The following is a 15,668-nucleotide window of genomic DNA, read 5'->3' as shown; positions in this document are numbered from 1 at the left end:
GCCCTGGGTTCAATTCTTCAGAACCACATAAACAGAAAGAGCCAGAAGTGGCATTGTGACTCAAGTGGTAGAGCTAGCTTTGAGCTAAAGAAGCTCAGGGACAGTGCCCAGGCCCTAAGTTCAAGCCCCAAGACTGGCAAAATAAATAAATAGATAAATAAATTGCATTATCTAATAAATGGGTAGGGCTCAGTGATCACTTTATATAGAACAGCACACTCAAGGATGGGGCATGAACTCAGGGCTTGAGTGGCATCCCTCAGCTTTTTCGCTCAAAGCTGACACCCTACCACTTGAACCATGCTTTCACTTCCAGCTTTTTGGTAGTTAACTGGAAATAAGAGTTTCACACACTTTTCTACTTGAGCTGGCTTTGAACTGCAATCCTTGGTTTTCAAGCCTCCAGAGTAGATAGGTCTGCAGGTCTGAGCCACCAGTGCCCCAGGCTCCATTATTGTTTACCTAGCCACCAGAGGCTTGGAAGTCTTGTCAACCATCAAGTTAGTGCGCCTACCTCCAGGTCAAGTGACAAGCATTCTGTGTAGCCCTTCCTTTGTTCTTTGTTTTTAAAGAGATCATCGCCAGAAAGCTGAGACTGGGCCTCATTGACCCGTTGCTCTGTGGTGAGAGCCCATGTTCTTGCTTCCTGTCCTTACTGAGAACAGGCAGCTCTTCGTCTCAGCTCTGGTAAGCCCAGGCTTAACATGGAGCAGAAATGACTGGAGTTTGATCTCCTGATCTCTCCTGTGGCAACTGGAGGACCAGCTTTGTTCCTTCTTATTTCTGTAAATTTCATCTCTGCTGTCATTTACAGCTTGAATGAGTGACAGACTCTTTTAATTCAGTTTTGTTACACTAAAAGGAAAGGTTAGATCATAGGATTTTGCAGCCTTCTTTCAGTTCTAAAGGGCTATGAATCTAAGAGAAGGGGGGGGGTTGGGATATGAATCCTAATTAGACCAGTTCCATAAGAGAGCTCAGGGAATTGTTCAGCACCTTTAGCCATTAGTCAATGAGGGTAATTTCATTCAACACCCACAATACAAATTGGATAAGTGGCAAGGGGAGACAAAAGTACTACTATATTAAAAGACAACTTAGATGGAGATATCCCTTAAGTTTTGGGTGTATGGCATAATGATATTCAAAACTCTGTTTCTAAGTTAAAACTACCCAGGTTCAAATCCAGCCTCATCACTTAGCACTTGATTGAACCCAGTTAAGTTTCCTCTCTGAGCCTCAGTCCACAGATATAAAAGGAGATAAAAAATATTCTGCTATTTCTGATCATTTCAGAATTAGACAAAGAGGGCCCTCGATGGTGGTGGAGAAAAGAAGACAGCCATTGTAGAATGACTAATCAAATCCAGGTTTTAATTCAAGATAATAGATACTGTGTATCCACAAACCAAATTCCCCCTGCAATTATATCAAGTTCTGTCACCAGCTGAGTGGCTTTAAGCATCTCACTGGACCTTTCCGTGAAGATACTAACACTTATGTTTGAAAAATGTTGGAATGGTAGCCAGGCTATCAGTGTCTCATGTCTGGAATCCTAGCCACTCAGGAGGCTGAGATCTGAGGATGGTGATTGGAAGCCCCCCTGGGCAGGGGAGTCTGTGAGGCTTTTATCTTTAATTAACCACCAAAAAAGTCAGAAGAGGAGCTGCTGAAGTGACAGAAGGCCGCCAGCCTCGGGCAAAAAAGCTAAGGAACGGCCCTGAGAACCTAGGTTATACACACACAGTGGAATGAATTACAGAGATAATGCATATAAAACCATGCATTGTAAACTGCAGTCTTCTACAAGTGTGAGGGTTCTTATGAAGCAGAATCTTCAACAGAAGTCTTTCTAATAAGAAACAGCTGTTTTTCTGACATGCTGAAATACTTTGCCTTTTTTTAATGGCTTGGGGTTATCTTCATGAACATCTATTACTGACAAATAACACGTCCCCCATCTGTGATGCTTCGCCATTTTAACTGGCTTTCTCATACTCACAGTCTCCTTTGATTCTCACAACTTGAGAGTTGTGCAGGCCATTTGTCCCCGTGCTGACCCTGTCCTTCATTCCTCCTTCATAGTCTGGCCTCTGAGCCCTCATCTCTCGTGCTGTGCAGTTATTGGAAGCAGACATAGAAAGATCTCACATACACATCATGAATGCTAGGTCAAGTGGTGCTCTTGAGCAAGGAAGGGGTATTGTAGAGGAATTGTAGAGTGCTTAATTAGCAGCAGAGTTAGACGCTGTTGGAGTTTAACTTTGCTAGACAGGAGCATGTCAATCTAAGGAGGGGATGAATGGACCTGGCAAGGACAGTGCGTGTTATGATAGGAGAGATGGTCATGGCTCATCCTGAATGACAGTGAGAATGAGAAGCAGGCAAGAGACTGTAGGAAGCAAGTCTATTAACTTCAGTCACTCAATAGAATGTAGTGAACATTTATCATGTGTCCAATATCACTTGAGGGACTGGAAATAACAGTGGGTAAAATCTTGATCTTAGCCAGTCCCGGATGGCTCATGCTGAGATCTGAAGGTCAAGATTCAAAGCCAACCTTGGCAAAAAGTCCATGAGATTCTTATCTCCAATTAAGCACCAAAAAGCCGGAAGTGGGGCTGTGGCTCAAGAGATAGAGTGCAATTTTGAGTGAAACTCAGGGATTGCACCCAGGCCTGAGTTCAAGGCCCAGTACTAGCACACACACACACACACACACACACACACACACACACACACACACACACACAGTCTTTTTCTTTGCCTGTCCGGGGGCTTGAACTCAGGGTCTGGCTACTGTCCCTGGCTTCCATTTGTTCAAGGCTAGTACTCTACCACTTGAACCATAGCACCACTCCTGTCTTTTTCTGTTTATGTGGTGCTGAGGAATGGAACCCAGGGCTTCATGTATGCTAGGCAAGCACTCTACCACTAAGCCACATTCCCAGTACAATCTTAATCTCCATGAATTTATGATCTGTGGCATTTGTCAAGTATGAACATCAATGAGAAGGAAATGCAAGGTCACATAACCATGTAAGACTTGGGTATTTGAGATGATCATATAATAAACAGCAATGGAAGGCAGGAAGATTGGCTGGGTTCATAAGTCATGTGTTTGATGTTCAGAGAAATGACTTTTAAGAACTGATATCTGATTGAAGTACTTTTGCAAAATGAAATGGGCTGTGGCTTAAACTGTTTTAAACTTAAACTGCTTTTGTGCCTGCTACCAAGTGATGTGAGTGGTGTTACCATGTCTCCAAATGTAATTAAAGGAGTATCTATATGACAGTGCCTGTTTGCTTTGGCCACACTTCGAACCATCTGCAGAATTTTAAAATCTCCTGACATTTGGAGTCTGAATCAAGAGATTCTGATTTAATTGGTTTGGGGTGTGGTCTGGGCTTTGGATTTTAAAAAAGTTCACAGGTGAGCCTGCTGCAGCACAGCTGTGGTACAGTTATTTTTCGAGAGCACAGCTATTTCTGAAGTCTGCTGCAGTGTCTTAGTGATAAAACCCTTTTCACCAACATGGAGGAGGAAGGGTTTCTTCCCATTTGACTTTGGCAAGTAGGAATGCATCCTTTGGGAACGGCAGGGTATCTTTCTCCAGAGACATTTCCATAGTAGCAAAAAAGAATAGCATTGGGAACTGGTCCCCTTCCAACATGTAGAAGGTGAGACCTTGCTCTGTCCAGGCTAGTGTTGGCAATAGTATTTGAGGAAGGAAAGGCATGAAGTGTGAGCTATAGCCGTGTAATTAAAGATGGGAAAATTGGGAATGGTTCAGTTTCTCTGTCTCTCTTACTTGTTTTTATTTTTGCTGTACTGTCTGATATTCATTCTTGGAGGAAATTTCCATTTTGGACTTCACCATCATTCTAGATGGCTCATGAAGTAGGTTCCTAACTGAGCTAATAAAACATTTTTGTGTGTGTGCAATATGGCTCCTTAGGACCTGTCAGCTCCTAGTTCAGCTACTACCAGATCTGATAGACTTGGTAAGCCTCTTAAGTTCTCAGACCTCTTTCCTTATTTTGTAGATTGTGGTAAGGATTTCAAATGTATTTCTGGGTCTGTTGAATAATCAATAATCAATAAATCATAGCTATTATCAAATCTAGGTTGCAAAGCTTTTAACAGTACTGTGTTATGTTCCTGTAGAGGAAACAAGGTTTAGACATTTGTAATTCTCTAAGCATTCGTGTTGCATAAAGATATTACAATTCCAACCTGGTAAACAATTAGGAATAGTTGCATGGATTTTTTTGATCAGGATGGCAGAATCAGAGGTGCAGGCTATGATCATGATACTGAGCAAGGTAAGGTGACTGTTCCACCAGAACATTAGCTCCAGAATTAGGTGGTGAAAAGTTGGATCCTATTGTCAGACTGCCTAGGCTTGAATTCTGATTGCTCTCCTCCTTGGCTAGTTCTTGATCAAGTTACTTCCTCCATTCAGGTTTTTTGTTTCTTTGCTTTGTGGTGGTACTACCACATCTTCTTTATGCATGAATCTGTTGTTGGGCACCTTGGCTGTTGGGAAAATGGAGGAGAAGGGAAAAGGAACAGGCCAGACTCCATCCTCAACAGATGAGGGCTGTTTATTGAGGAACAGCGAGGGGCACCGACCTTCCCTCGGGTTTGGAGGTTGTGCTGCTAACTGGGTTTTGGGGTGGGCTTATATAGGGCTTAACAAAGAAATAGGAAACAGAAAATGGTTTATGGTTCCAGGGTGATGTCCTTGACCAGCCCCACAGTGGAATGCACCACCTGGGGTGAGGGGCTATTGTCCCTTGGGGACCAAGGTCGGTGTCCTTGGCTCTGTTGGTACTGCTTGAGGACAGGCATATAGGGAAGCTTGTTGTCTTGCTTGATCTTGAGGAATAAGGCAGGACTCAATCCTTCATATTCCATCCTTAGATACATAGAAAGAATGGGCCTAGAAGGGAGAGGCAAGTCCTTCTAGTGATCTTAGGGAATAAGGAAGGAAGCAATCCTGCATACAGGGTCTTTAGATACATAAAAAGAATGTGCTGAGAGGGAAGCAACATGGGGTTGTACAAACAAAGTAGATTCCCATCATTTGAAACCCTGAAGGAGTATAAAAAGTTGAGGGATGTCGTGGTCCTTTCTGGTTACTTCCTGCTGACATGGGGGTGAGAGGAGTAACTGGGGCTGGGGTCTTCAGGGTCCAGGTCTGCACTGGGCAGGGTAGCAGTTTAAGGGAAGCCTCCAGCTTCCTGCAGTGCCTTGATGTGCTCCCAGGTAGTGTCCTGAGTGAGGGCTATTATCCTGATAAAGAGGAACTTGAAAAAGGTGAAATCAGACAAAAAGCTGACAAGGTAGCAGAACTAGTTGGTAAGAATGACATAGGAAAACATACCCCAGGCACATGCCAGAAAAGTTCCATTTGGAGCATAATCCCAGTTTGGCCTATTACCGGGAAGGAGGAATTTTCATATAACTGGACAATAGATATCTGGACTATGTACTATGGATGGGAATCAGAAATAGGTAACAAAGGCAAGAATGTAAATTTCTGTCCAGTTAGAAGGTAGACAGGCATGGACATTAGATGGGCAAGCCTCTTATTTCCCTTGATCTCCCTGCTCTGGTTAATTTTGAAAGGGCAAGCATAGAGTAGCTCCATTTTGGATGTGACCCTAGGATGTGATCCTCTCCATGGTTCCTGGTTTAACTGGATTGGCCTGAAGGTCCAGGTGCTTGTTGCTGGGATGACTTATCAGGCATTTCTTTAGTCTCAAGGTTTGAACTCAAGGCCGGCACTGTACCTGAGCACTTCTGCTCAAGGCTAGCACTCTATCATTTTGAGCCACAATTCCACTTCCAACCTTTGCCTAGTTAATTAAGAGACAAGGTTCTCTTGAGCCATGCTTCCAGCCTGGCTCTTTGCTGGGTAGTTGGGAGATGGAGTCTCGGAGGGATTTTTCTGCCTGGGCTGGCTTTGAACTGCAATCTTTGCCACACAAAACCCTTTTTATTTCCAATTAAAGCAAAAAGTAGATCAACCGAAATACAATTATTCTTAATTGCATATGATACTTTAGGGTACTAATCGAGGTTAAGACATTGTAGGTGTCACTAAACCTTTGTGATTACAACAAAGAATGCAGGAGTTGGTGTCCTTTTAGCTCTGTCTCCAAGGTAGTTTAAATATTAAACAGGGAAAATGACATTTGAGTTAAAAAGTATTCATTTGAAGGACCCTCACACAAACAAACACTTTTATACATGGGACATAAAGAATTAACTCGAACTTTTAACCTTTAAGACATACTCATACCATGTGCTACATATTCAAACTTTCTGTTGTTTTTTTTTTTTTTTGCCAGTCCTGGGCCTTGGACTCAGGGCCTGAGCACTGTCCCTGGCTTCCTTTTGCTCAAGGCTAGTACTCTGCCACTTGAGCCACAGCGCCACTTCTGGCCATTTTCTGTATATGTGGTGCTGGGGAATCGAACCCAGGGCCTCATGTATACGAGGCAAGCGCTCTTGCCACTAGGCCATATCCCCAGTGGGGTTTTTCTTAATTTCTACCTTTTTAAACACATCTTTAGGACAATTGTTACTTTAGAGAGAGATCTGGGGCTTTGGAGCAGGGATGTATGAGAGGTTGTGGCTCCTGGACTGAGGTGGGCAAGAGAGTAGCAGGGTTTAGACAGGGAGTTTGTTCAAAGAATAGGGTATGGTCAAGGAGCAAGGCATGAAGAGTCTGTATTCGAGAGGGAGGCAAGTGGAGAAAGGCTTTGTGGCTGAGGAGATCCTTTAGAGAGTGGGAAGTTAGAACGTGGAGCGGGCTGGGCCTCTGGGACTATGAGTACCATAGCTGCTAGAACCTGGAAACAATGGGGCCATCCTGTGTCACCATGTCCACTTGTTTGGATAGGAACCTTAGAGGGTGAAAGTTGTCTCCTCCCTTTTGACAGAGAATAGCTAATGCCTATCCTTTGTTTGTGTGTAAGAAAAGGAAAAAGGGGTTGGGAGGGAGAAGGTAGAGGCCTTAGACAGAGAGAGCTTAAGTTGGTGGACAGGAGACCAGAGAGATTGGGGGAGCAGGAGGGGCTTGTCAAGGGGCCCTTTTACTGACAGTACAGTGGTTGGCCTCTAAGAGAAAAGTTGGGGATCCAGATATGGAAGAAGTTAAAGAGGCAGATCATGGCCAGGAGGTCTCACTTGGATTGAGGCAGAGGATAGTTGAGGAGCTACTGAACCCTATGGGGAGGCATAGCTCATCCCTCTTGGGAAATGGTTAGTCCTAAATATATGACTGGGGCTAGGAATATGGCCTAGTGGCAAGAGTGCTTGCCTCATATACATGAAGCCCTGAGTTCGACTCCTCCGCACCACATATATAGAAAATGGACAGAAGTGGCCCTGTGGCTCAAGTGGCAGAGTGCTAGCCTTGAGCAAGAAGAAGCCAGGGACAGTGCTCAGGCCCTGAGTTCAAAGCCCAGGACTGGCAAAAAAAAAAAAAAAAACCTAAATATATGACTGATCTTTGGCATATCTGGGCTTTGTCTTTGGAGGCCCTATAGCCCCAGGAAGCAAGGGAGTTAAGAAGGAGAGTAGAGTGATGTTTAGGTCAGCAGAAGGGCTGCAGAGAAGGTAATCTACATACTGAATGAGGCTGGGGGAGAGATCTAATGAGGCTAAATCCTTTTGCAGGGCATGACCAAAATAATGGGGCCTGTCAGAACCCTTTGGGAAGCACAGCCAGGGTTAACTGCTATGCCTGGAGAGTATTTGGGTCTTCCCAGGTAAAAGCAAAAAGAGGCCTAGAGGTGGGGTGTATGGGGATTGTAAAGAAGGCATCCTTTAGCTCAAAGACTGAAAAGAATGAGCAATTAGGGGGGAGAGTAGGGTGTAGGGATTAGACACAATAGAGCACATTGGGACAATTGCCTGGTTAATTTTTCAGAGGTCCTGAACCAAGCTAGGAGTCATTTGGCTTTTTGACTCCCAGGATTGGGGTGTTATTAGGAGAATTAATAGGAGTTAGGAGAGAGGCTGAGAGATGGCAGAGAATAATAGGCTTTAGCTCTAGGACAGGTAGTGGGAGAAAGTGGGCAATGGTTTTTGGGTTACAAAATTGGTGGGGTCCTTAAGAAAGATAAGGACTGGTTGGTGGGGTGGTGGGAGGCCACAGCAGGGTGTGAAGTGTCCTAGATTAGGGGATTTACTTCAGGGAGGAGGGTAGGGAAAACAGAGGATTAGGTTTGGGGGAAGCTCACTGGAGTCTGGTTTCATCTGGAGGAGGAAAATAGTTGTGGATTTTATGGGAAGTATACAGAAGGAAACTTTAAGTCTAGAAAGCAAGTCACGTCCTAATAAAGGTAGGGGACATCGAGGTATAATTAGAAAGGAATGGCTGAGAGTTAAGTTTTCTAGAATTCTAGTGACAAAATGATTATTTTGCCCAATATGCTAGAACCACTTGGGCAGTTTTAGATAAACAGGCAATACTAAACAAAATACAAGATAAAACTTGAGGTTTGGCAAACAACAAACAGAATTTAACAGAATCTCCATGCTTAAACAAACATTGATAACAAGTACAGAACAATTTTGATGCTGAAGCACATTAGTATATGAGTTGGATATTTTAACACCTAGAAGAGAGAAGAAGAGTAAGCTTGGTGGAAGAGTAAGGGGTTGCAGAACCCTCCACGTGTCCTTTATCTCTTCCTAGGTGTCAGTCTTCTAGGCCTGTAAGAAGATTGGGAGAGGGGGTGGCTGAACAAGTTTCTCAGGAGAAGCGGCAATTGGATAGGGTAGAGGTGAGGGAGAGAAATTTGATTCTGCAGCTTTCTAGAAGTTTGCCTTAAGGGAGAAATTAAGAATCCAGATTTTGAAGTGAGTAGGCTCAGGAAAGAGAAAATGAATGGCTTAGTGACTGAGTCCCAAAGGCAAAAAAGATGGGGTTGTTTTGAGTATGCTATTTTGGGGGCGGGGGATGGAGGAAAAAGGAGAGAAGGGACAGGTGAGGGAGAGGGGGGGGGGGAATGAGGCCAATAATACCTCAAGCCACGCCAGCACGGCTTACAGAGGCAAAGGCCACGAGGTCAGTTCAGGCGGCTGTTTAGCCCAAAGTAAGCTCGGTGGGCTCTGCGCTCCCAATGGAGATAGGCCTCGGAAAGAGGAGGAAAGGGTTCGATGAGAGGCGGCCAGGAGGCGGGTGGAGGGACCCAGTTACTCCAGGCGCTTTTCCTCTCCCGGGCTTCATGCTCCATATGTTGGGAAAATGAAGGAGAACGGAAAAGGAATAGGCCAGACTCCATCCTCAACAGACGAGGGCTGCTAACTGGGTTTTGGGGTGGGCTTATATAGGGCTTAACAAAGAAATAGGAAACAGAAAATGATTTACGGTCCCAAGGTGATGTCCTTGACCAGCCCCACAGTGGAATGCTCCACCTGGGGTGAGGGGCTATTGTCCCTTGGGAACCAAGGGTGGTGTCCTTGGCTTGGTGTACTGCTTGAGGACAGGCATGTAGTCAAGCTTGTTGTCTTGCTTGATCTTGGAGAACAAGGCAGGACTCAATCCTTCATTGGCTAGTTCCATCATTTGGCTACTGTGGGCAGTGCTGTAATAAACATAGATCCATAGCTATCCTTCTTGTGTATTGATTAACTCTCCTTCAGATATATGCCCAATAGTGGTATGGTGGAGTTATAGGGAGGGTCTGTTTTTATCTTTGGAGGAACCTCTGCAGTGGCTTCCACAGTGGTTAGATTAGTTTACATTCCATAGTGTGTGAGGGTTTCTATAACATGCTCACATGCTCACAAGCCTTTGCTATTGTTTGTTTTCTTGTTGGCTGCCATTCTGACTGAGGTGACATGGAATCTTCTGGTTTTCTAGGGGTTAGAGATAAGAGTCTCAGCACTTTCCTGCCTGGGCTGGCTTTGAACTGTGATTTTCAGGTCTCAGCCTTCTGAGTAGCAGGATTACAGACGTGAGCCACCAGCACCCAGCTTCCACTCAAATTCTTTTTTTTTTTTTTTTGGCCAGTCCTGGGCCTTGAACTCAGGGCCTGAGCACTGTCCCTGGCTTCTTTTTGTTAAAGGCTAGCACTCTGCCACTTGAGCCACAGCGCCACTTCTGGCCTTTTTCTGTATATGTGGTGCTGGGGAATTGAACCCAGGGCCTCATGTATACAAGGCAAGCACTCTTGCCACTAGGCCATATCCCCAGCCCTTCCACTCAAATTCTTTATCTGAAAACTACCCATGTTCATTGGATGGACAAAATAAGACGATCCTTAGCCAGAGCTCAGCATATTTTAAATGATTGAGTAAAGGTTGCTATTATTATTATTGGCTGTATGAGAATTATTCTGACTCATGCACCAATGTCTAGAGGAAGTGACAGTGGCCAGCAGCTCACATGCAACAGAAATGAGGTGATTTGATTTGGTAAGAAGCATGGCATATCTGAGAAAGAATCACAGCCAAAACCAAGGACAACAGCCACAAGAAACATGGCCTCCCTTATGACCCAATTGGGACAGCATACACTAATGTCACTCTCTGGCAATCACCCAACTCATTAGAAGTTGGCTAGCCCTTATTTACTCAACATTGTGTTAGGTAGCAGTAGAAGTCTTAGAGGAAGTGCAAAATAGAATTTTGAGGAACTTACAGTCTGGGTGGGGAGAGAAGTCTTTGTAAAGACTCTGACTGAGGCTTGTTTTGTTGTAGAATGAGTTATAAGAGGAGAGCAAGCCACACTGGCATTTCTGTGCTATTCTTGTGTGTGTGTGTGTGTGTGCACGCGTGCGTGCGCGCGCGCGTGTGCTGGTCTTGGGGTTTGAAATCAGGACCTTGTGTTCTTGCTTTTTCTGATCAAGGCTGGTGCTCTATCATTTGAGACACAGCTCCACTTCCAGCTTTTCTTGGTTAATTAGAGATAAGAGTCTCATGGACTTTTCTGCCCTGGCTGTTTCTGAACTATGATCTTCATATTTTAGTCTCCTAAATAGCTAGGATTACAGGTGAGAATTACTGATGCCTGGCCTGTATTATTCTAATAATTCCTGAGTAGTAATGTCTTCAAATACATTAACAGTGAAAGGATCTCATCTGCTAACAGAAAAGCCATGCCCTGTAATACCACGTTTTCAGTACCAATCCAGAATGTAACAAATATGTAGAGAATCAGGGAGTGGACTATTTAGGAAAATGTGTGGGTGTTACAAAGGGTTTTTATAGCATTCTTTTTTTAAATGTAATTTAACAGGGGCTTACTGGTCAGGTCTCTGTACCAAGTACTTTGCTCGGCCCAGAAGTCAGAGTAAGAAAGTCTTATCCCCACTGACCAGTTCACATTCCAGTAGCTACACAGACCATCAAGGAATACATCTCTATGGCCTTTCCCTTTTCCTTAGCCTTGGGGTAAGAAACCATGAATTGGAGATGCTGAATAGATATGAGGGTATAAGAAAAAAAAAAAGACAGCCAGGTGCCTGTGGCTCTAGCCTATAATCCTTGCTACTCAGGAGGCAGAGATCTGAGAATCATGGTGAGAAGCCAGCCAAGGCAGGAAGATCTGTGAGACTCTTATCTCTAATTAACCACCAAAGAGCCAGAAGTGGAGCTATGGCTCAAGTGATAAAGTGCCATTCTTGAGTGAAAGTAGCTAAGGCACAACATACAGGCCTTGAGTTCAAGCCCCAGGCACGGCACACATACACACACATAAAGGCAAAGGTATGTCATCACATGAAACCTATCCCAAAGGCCCTGTTACTTGTAGAAGTTTTTCCATATTTTAGATGAGGAGTTCAGGCAGTATATGCCTGAATGTTACTTTTGTAGAGACAGCAGGGTCTCTATAGAAGTCAGGGCAAAGGGAGGCTGCTTGTGTGATCTTATTTCTGGACAGAATGCTGGAAGGAATGAGTGAACATTAGAAAACAGGAAGTGTGTACCAAGCAAGGCGCAGCATCCATAGAGGCACACCCAGCTCCAGCTGCTCTTGTGGATGGGGAGCTAGAAACAGTTCAGCATTCAGAAGCCAAGCCATAGAGGGCCTTCCCAAAGGACAGCTAGCTTACTCCAAAGGTAGGGGTGGGGAGTCAGGAATGGTAAAGGCAGGGATTTGGGATGGTCAGATTTGTGTGTGTGTGTGTGTGTGTGTGTGTGTGTGTGTGTGTGTGTGTGTGTGTACCAGTCCTGGGACTTGAACTCAAGACCAGGGCATGATCCCTACACTTTTTGGCTTAAAACGAGCACTCTACCATTTGAGTCACAACTCCATTTCTGGATTTTAATTTTTTTTTTTATTTTTTTGGTGTTTAATTGGAGAAAAGAGTCTCACAGAGTTTCTTGCCTGAGCTGGCTTCCAACAATGATCCACAGATCTCAGCTTCCTGAGTAGCTAGGATTATAGCTAGGGCTATAGCTACAGGATTATGTATCAGTACTAGGCAAGAATTTTTTAGATGTTGAAAAAGGATTTAGGGGAAGATAATACTGGGTAGGGTTGGAAACTGCTGCAAAATAGTTTGCTTTCTCTCATAACCAAGAGTTTGGTGACAGGTAGTCACTGACTGCATGAGTTGATTCTTCTGCTGTTTTGCTTTGATACACTTTTTTTTAGGTTCACTAAATTCATTTTAAAATCATAAAACATTTCTTACAAAAGAGTATTGTGCTTTTGTGTTCATAATGGACATTTCATGGTCAGAAGACAGACATCAGCTCAAGGTGACAAGTCCTTGTTTAAGGCCACAACAGTAGATAAAGAGGCAGGTTATTATTCTTATCATCAATGTAAAGGGCCTTCCAGAAACCAATAGACATTCAGGATTACAGAAAATGGGCTTACCAGGAAGTAATCTTAAAATAGGTATAGCCAAAAGAAGAGGTTGGAATAAGCATTGCATGTACTAAGCTATTATTTCTGCTATAGCAACTATCTAGGGAGAGAGGATGAAGACTGGTGGTGGGCTAATGGTAACAAAGTAAGAGTGGCTGTTTTCAGATGCTGAAAACTGGGAAATTCTGAGTAGTAAATGTAGCTCTCCTAGATGGGGTATCAGATGTACTCTCAGGGGTGCTCCACAAGAGGTTGGGCATAAATGGAAAAGTCATGAGAAGGCTCAGGGCTGGGGATATATTTCAGGGGCATTAGAATGTTGGTGACAGGCAAAGCCACTGGAAAAGTTAACACACTCAAGTATGCCTGGAAAGTAATGCTTTTCCCTCTTTTGGCCACGGCGACACCATTTTGTTTAGACAGCGGTAGCCAGAGAGTGAAAAGAGAAACCCATTATAAAGAAACAGCCAGAGGAGGCCAGGGAATAGAAAATGTCTAGAAATGGAGGCCCAGTATGGTGTGTAATACCAGAAAGGGCCAACAATGTTAAAGACTAAAACGTGCCTGTAGTGTTTAATGATATGATTCCACGGACCATGTTGGCCTTTTTGAGTGAAGGAGGGCAAGTATCAAACATGAATTCATTTTCAGTGCAGGTTTTTGGAACCAAGATAAATTAAACTAGGCAAAAAGGAAGTAGAGAATTTTTTATTCTTTAAAAAAAAATGTTTTATTGTCAAACTGATGTACAGAGAGGTTACAGTTTCATATGTTAGGCATTGGATACATTTCTTCTACTATTTGTTACCTCCTCCCTCGTTCCCCCCCTCCCCCTTTATTCTTTTTTGTTTAATTGCTTTGTTTTGTTTTGGTGGTATTGAGGTTTGACTTAATGTTATATGGTAAATTATCTAAGAAGCCACTTATTGAAAGATCGCATCTAGGAGTCTTTACTAGAGCATTAGCAGCCTGCAGGCAGCTAGTTGTCAGAAAGGCCTGAAGCCCACAAATAACTGTAACACTGTCAGGAAACAGACCAAACAAAAACCATACCAACAAACCAGTTCAGCTCCAATGGAGAGCTGACTTGGGAGGCCATGGTGATCAGAGATGGACCAGGAGATAGGACACAGGACACAGGATGTGATGACAGAGACGTGTGGAATGGCATAATGGTGATAGTGCTGGTCCAACCCTAAATAGGGTCAGGTCAGGGGGCTGGGTCAAAGGAAGCTCCCAGTCCCAGGCACTAGACTCACAGGTTCAGTAACCTATAGGCCACCCCTGCCTAGGGATTCAGGAACATCTATGACCTGGGGGTGGGGCTTCCCTTCCTCTAGGAATTCAGGCACACCCATAAAGACAAGATAATGCAATTCACAAAGTGTCCAATGATGGTGCTGGCCAGAGCTGACCTCTTTACTACATTAAGACCTAGAATTTGCCAGGCAGGGCCTCTCCACGTTCTCACCCCCTTTGCTTCCTTTTGCACCACTCTTGGGGCTTGAACTTGGGGCTTGGGTGCTGTGCTTGAGCTTCAAGGATAGAACTCTACTATTTGAGCAACAACTCCACTTGCAGCTTTTTTGGGGTGGGGAGGATGGCGATGGTGGTAGTTAATTGGAGATAAAAGTTGCATGTTCTTTCTTGCCCAAGCAAGCTTAAAATCCCAATTCTTAGATCTCAGCCTCCTGAGTAGCTAGGATCACAGGTACAAGCTGGCAACCAGCCTGCTTTAGGTACTTTTGATATACAGTCTTAAGTTTATGTCTGGGCCAGCCTAGACTACAATCTTCCCTTTAGACTTTTTGTGTAGCTGGAACGGTAGGTATATACTACCACCATACCCAATATTTTTATTGGTTGAGGTGAGAATTTCTCAGACTTTGTTCAGGCTGATTTGGAATGGCAATCCTCTAGATTTTTGCTTGTGTGTGTATGTGTGTGTGTGTGTGTGTGTGTGTGTGTGTGTGTGTGTGTTCTTGCTCTTGCTTAGCTTTTTTGCTCAAGGCTAGTGCTGTAGCTCTACTTCCTGTCCGCTCTTGAGTATCAGAGATTACAAGAATGAAGCATTCTGCCCAGATTTTATTTTTTAAATGGCCAGGACTGGGAAGTAGTTAGAAGCAGAGGGAAAGAGGCCAATAGAGAAGAAGAGCCGGAGGTACTGCAAAGAGAAAAGGCCTTGTCTCCCCCAGCCACAATTTCTGTTACCTATGGTCAGCTGCAGTCCAAAATTATTAAAGAAGTAGTTCCAGAAATAAATAATGTATAGGTTTAAACTATTTTTATTAAAGCATTTTGCTATAATTGTTGTGTTTTTTGTGTGTATTCTTAATACATATATATGTCATAGTATAAATACAGTCACCATTGGTTTTAACCAGTGTTATCTCCTCTGCCAGCATTGAAAGAGAAGCCTGCCATTTCCAGTCTCATTGAACACTTTACCTGAAAAATATGAGTTTCTGAAATCAAGAGGAAACCAACCGTGTCTGCAACACCAACCTCTCCATACTGGAAAATATGGCAAAGTGGCATTTTCAGTGGTTCATATCAAGTAATTGGAAAGCTTAGACTCTTTGCATAGTGTGCATTTTAGCTCAAATACTTTCTCACTCCATGGTATTATTGCTTAGCCCTAAGTTAACTTCCTTGAAACTTGAAGACATGCTAAATTTCCCAACTCTATTTTTTCCACATGCTGGCACACCCATCCTGGAATTTAATGGATAGTAAAGTTATGCAAAGAATCCTTGTGTGCACCAAGAACCAGGATATTTTCTGCTAAGCCCACCTCCAACACAAACATGTACACACAGCA

This window comes from Perognathus longimembris, chromosome 14 (genome assembly GCF_023159225.1).
Source record: "Perognathus longimembris pacificus isolate PPM17 chromosome 14, ASM2315922v1, whole genome shotgun sequence".
NCBI lineage: Eukaryota > Metazoa > Chordata > Mammalia > Rodentia > Heteromyidae > Perognathus > Perognathus longimembris.
Note: the sequence above shows the minus strand (reverse complement) of the source record.